Raw genomic sequence first — 5,271 nt, 5'->3', positions numbered from 1 at the left:
GTATTCTTCTTGTTATATAGGATTTCAGTTAGAGGATTAAGACCCATCCAGGGCCACGGTTTACAGAAGTAACCGAATCAAAAGGTTCCACCCACAGTAGGTTCACAGCCGCAGGAATGCAGCAGCTTTCAGAACATGACTTTTCTGGGGTACATACAATCTCAAACTACCACACTCCTCTATAGCCCATGAGTCAAAGAGAAATTGCAAGAAACCTTAGAAAATATTTCAAACTGAATAATAAAGAAAGCACAACGTATCAAAATGTGTGAGATGCAGGCAAACCAGAGTGTAAAGGAAAATACATAACTTTTATAGCACTTGTAATTTTGATAATTTATTTTCCAAACACTTTTTTCAAACACAAACATTTCATAGCAGAAATGTTTTACACTTGTACAATATTAATTACTTTATTATACTTGGAAGCCGGTGATAGTCTGATTACATAATAAGACTACAAACAGCCAGTGGTACTTTTCTGATGTCAGAAGAGTACATAAGACTGAAATATCACCAGAAGTACATAAAATACTCATCAGCATAAACGTCAAAGTACACTAAAAAATATAAACAGGAAAAAAATGCAATTGCTAAAAAGCAGTTTAGAGCAGAGCCACTGCCTAATGGTAGTTTCAAACGGATATTAACATTCATAGCAAGTTTGATGACAAGACCCATATACAATACTGACTAATATATTTTTAAAAATTTCACAGAGAGGTTCTGATGTTATTACTAAGTGTAGACACTCTCATTCCTCACACTAGCTATGTTACAGTTGGAATTACAACCTTATTAATATCTACAGCTCTGAATATGTGAAGTTTTATTATACATGGAAAGGTGTATGGGATTTTTTTTTAATGGGGGGTGTTTATCCTATTGTTTAGTATTGGGAAGCCAAGAGGCATATAAAAGGCGTAATGAACTATCTATTGAAAAGTAAAATATTTAAAAATTTAAATGGTCAAAATAGGGAAAGGAGGGGACAAGGAAGACCTAGAGCTCTGAGAGGATAAGTTAGAACAAAACCCAAAAACAGAAGTGTGTGGGTCATATGTAATTGCACAGACAAGAGAACAATGTTTTAGGTCATGTCTAAAAAATAGCACATATGCCAAATTTCAAAGGTTATTACAACTTGGGTTCTAATACTGGAACCAATCAACCACTTGGGCATCAACACTGACTGGATATCAGGAAAATCTCTAAATGGAATTACAGCCTTGTTACAGCTGGGATAAGGGGAGGTTGCTTTTCTCCTTCTTATATTAAAGTTTTCATTCCAGGCTTTGGTCAAAGATGCAAGAATATTTGTTCTACCATGTGGACTAAAAGTTTGGAGTAATTTTAAAAGCTGCAGTAAAGAAGGCCAGCATCTCAGATTTTTGGATCAGCTCAGAGAGAGCAATTTGAAATATTTTCATGCCCTTACTTAAATAAAATGCCTATCATATAGCCCAGATAGAGCAATTTGAAATGCTTTTGATCCTTTAAATGAAGAAATGTGTATCATACTTTCTGTAAATTGGATATTCCATTACAGTGATAATGTACAGAATTCCCATGTATTATTACTCTTTCCTGAGAGTAAAGCAATAACCTTAATCCTAGCAATAAAGTTTTGTTTGTTTGTTTGATTTTTGTAGGGGTTTTTTGTGTGAGTTTTTTGGTTTTCTTTTGTTTTGGTTTTCTTTGCATTTAAAATTTTGGGGCTATTCCCTGACAATCTACACATGTATATTTGATTGCTAAACATTGTCACTTTGAATGTCAAGCTATTTTTAATCTATTAATTTTTATTAAAAATCATGATACAAACAGAGCTAAAATCACATGAACATAATAAACTAAATGAAAAGTTGCATTGACAGGGCATTACATTATTCTTAATAGGATTGTGCAGAAACACTCCAATGTTTCTCAAAATAAAACAAAATTACATTAGAAGACCCCCGGCCTAGTCATTTTTGGGGCCTTACCTTTAAGTTTGGCTAGTGATGTCTTTATTTTTGTACTACATGGCTCACTTACATCAGACATCATATTTGTATACCCTGAGAAATCTGACACTAAAGTCCTTACTCTGTGGTCCATTTCTCCACTAGAGTTAGTAATAAAGGTCATTGGGGGAAACAGATGTGGCTTAAGTCAATCAACTCCTGCCAGCTTCTCCTGGTGCCTCCTGGAGAAGATGAGCAAGACAGTGAGCTGGCACGACGGGTAGGTGCGGCAAACTGATGCAACAAAGAGACACAAAGAGAAAAGACGATGAGAGACACAACAAACCAGTGATGAGGTAGTTCAAGCAATTGAGCTGCTCTGTCCCATGTGGTAGTTTCCAAGTTCAGTTCCTGGTGCCTCCTAAAGAGAAGACAAGCAAAGAGAGCACATGACAAACAGACACAGAGAACAGACAGCAAGCACAAACAATGAGGAGGGAAATTAAAAAATTAAATAAATCTTAAAAAAAAAAGGTCATTGGCACCCTGCTACCCGACTTAAACTGAGACCCAAACGCTTGTGCAAAGTTCTGAACCTAGTACATTGTTCTAGGCTCTATGTCCTTCTGAGGAGCTAGCTGGCTACCTAACTCCTGAGACAGAATCTGAAAGCTTGATTCCATCTCAGGAATTGTTGGGGACTTGAAGTTTTCCTGTTGTTTCTTCTCACTAGTCAATTTCTAAGATGAGGACTGAAAGGTTAATGGAGTCTCTAAGTTCTTCTGAGACTCTATCAGATCATCCGGTTCCTAGGAAGTTGTCAACTGTTGATGTGTAGCATCCAAAGCAGATAAATAAAGACCTGGTTAAGATCCAAATGATATCCCAAAAGAGGCTTTGACAATGAAGATGCAACACTGAGGTAACAGAATGGCCAAAACCATACCCCAAAGGAGTACATATCCTCTTTTCTGGAAATAAAGTGTGGTTATGGAGAGGTGAAGACAAACTGAAAAATTGGAAACCAGGTATAAGAGTAAAACCTGCATTACCAGATTTTTCAAAAGCCTGTTGAAGATGTTGGGGTGCCTAGGCTCAAATTTTCCCTTTTGAACCAATTCTGCATGTTCACCTGAGATGTATAAATCCACTGGTGGTTCCATAATATTGAAAGGATCTTCCTTCTGGCTTTCTGATTTGTGGGAGTAGTGATCCAAAATTGTTTGTAAAACCTTTCATGAATTCCAGACTTGTCATGGCAAGACTTAATTTCGGCAGTTAGAGTTGAGGAATCAATAAGTGCAATGGCGCCTCATTATCCAAAACACTGACACCTGCAGACTGAATGACAGACAGGAGACCACGTGTTCTACAATTTTAGAAAAGGCCCTGTTGCTGCTGGCAGTTGATAAATATCCTCTTTTCTTTGAAAACTGCATGGCATCATCATAATTATACTTATTTGGCCTTGTTTGCCCCTTTTACTTTGAAGATGACTAATGGTCTCCATGCTATTTGATTTTATGCCAAGTGAGCCACTTCGTTTTCCACAAGGATTTCTGACCCAACTATGTTTGGTAATGGTGACACAAAATTAAGACAGTTTGTATCTGTGTTCTTTCTGCTTCCTTTTTTAAAGGTCCGTTTTGACAACCTTTTCTGTAATTCATCTATACCAGTGTCATTATGCCTCCACTAGAAGACAGAGTAGGTATTTCTACTGAGTAACTCTGCATGTTCATATTATTTGAAATTTGAGATTCATTTCTTTTACCAGTCTTGTGCTGTTTATTTTCGATAGCTATGCTTCTGGACTTTGAAGAACTTGTATTTCTTCTTGAAGAACTTGTATTTCCCCGAGACAACACAGCCAGATTACCCACATTATTATGGTTTGGTGACCCAAATTCTGCACTAGCTGCTTTAGCTATGGCTTCACCACACATGCGCCTGTGCTTCAACAATCTCAGTCCTTGAAAAATACTTTTGGCAAGTGTCACATTTATATGGCTTTTCTCCAGCGTGTGTCCTCTTGTATCTCTCCATATGGTATTTCTGCCTGAACTTCACAATGCATTGATCACATCCAAATGGCTTCTCTCTATGAAGAATTTTCTTGTGTCTCGGTAATAGGCATCTCTGAATGAAACCCATGCTATCCTGGCCGCGCTGGAAAGGTCTTTCTCCTGTATGAATGAGGCCTTGTCTCTGTAGGTGACAGGAGCTTCTGAAAGCAGCACTGCAGTGATCACAGACACGAGGTTTCCGACTTGGAGAGAGGATGGCCCTTTCTCCACCTCCAACCAAAGACGGTTTGGAAGATGCACTTGGCTGCCTCTTGGCTTTGATTCCCTAAGATCCTGGTTTTGGCCTCTTTGCCTTTTTGACATTAATGACAGGCTTTGGCTGCTCGTTGCTATGGTGGTCACCTGCCCTGCTACCGCTGCTCAATAATCCCTGGCAGTGGTGCTGCGCTGGGTGCTGCCGGGCAGAGAATACTGGGGTCGCGGGTGACGCGGTGCCTTCCTTCCCCCTTCCCCTTTACTTAGGCTTGGAGCTCTCTCTCCAGCTCCAGCGAACAGCCCTCCAAAGTGATGGTGATGGCGAGACGGCCGCTCCTTCTCCTGTTTGATGCTCACCCAAGACGGCAAGAATCCCCAGGAGGCCTTCTGCGAGGGGAAGGCCTCGGCTGACGCCCCTGGCTCCTTCTTGAAAGTCCTGTCCCGGGCTGCCCGCGCCGGCGGCGGAGGAGGAGAGTACGCCCCGCGCCGAGGCGAGCCCGATCCTGCCAGCTGCGCCAAGCTGGTGCCCGGGAAGCCGTGCGCGCACATAACCACACCTGGGAGAGCAAGGCGGCTTCCAGCTCTGCCGCCGCTTCTACCAAAGCCTTCGGAGCCCCTGCCCTCGCAGCTGCCAGCTCAGGGAAGCCGATGTGGCGCAGTGGTTGCGCTCCGCTTCCCACGCACGAGTCCTGGCTTCAAACCCCCGCCCCACGACCTCAACAACAAAAAGGTAGAACTTGGCTAGTGGCCCCTTCCCCGCCCTCTGCCTGGGGCAGGGTGGAGCCAGACGCCCCCACTACGGATCTGGCTCTCTTGCAAGTGAATCAGTGTAATCGGTATGAACGTAGCACCGTGCCTGTATATTAGTTTCATTCTATTGAATGATGCCCTGAAAAGCTGGACCAGAAAATTTCTCTGTGGCTTGTCCTCCCAGAACATGCGGAGTAACCAGAAAGAGTTTGTCCACAGCTGAAGAATTATACGAAACAATTAAGTCAACGCATGCCAGGCAAAGGATTGCCTGCTCTAATGAGGACAATAGA

General features: G+C 41.7%; 1 pseudogene; it reads right to left on the bottom strand.

Moving 5' to 3' along the window:
• Nucleotides 1–513: 513 nt before the first annotated feature.
• LOC101446125 (zinc finger protein 281-like) lies at nucleotides 514–4,777 on the bottom strand (annotated as a pseudogene).
• Nucleotides 4,778–5,271: the final 494 nt, after the last annotated feature.

This window comes from Dasypus novemcinctus, chromosome 14 (genome assembly GCF_030445035.2).
Source record: "Dasypus novemcinctus isolate mDasNov1 chromosome 14, mDasNov1.1.hap2, whole genome shotgun sequence".
NCBI classification, from domain to species: Eukaryota; Metazoa; Chordata; class Mammalia; order Cingulata; family Dasypodidae; genus Dasypus; species Dasypus novemcinctus.
The sequence above is the reverse complement of the archived record's forward strand: the minus strand, read 5'-3'. Positions and strand labels throughout refer to the sequence as shown.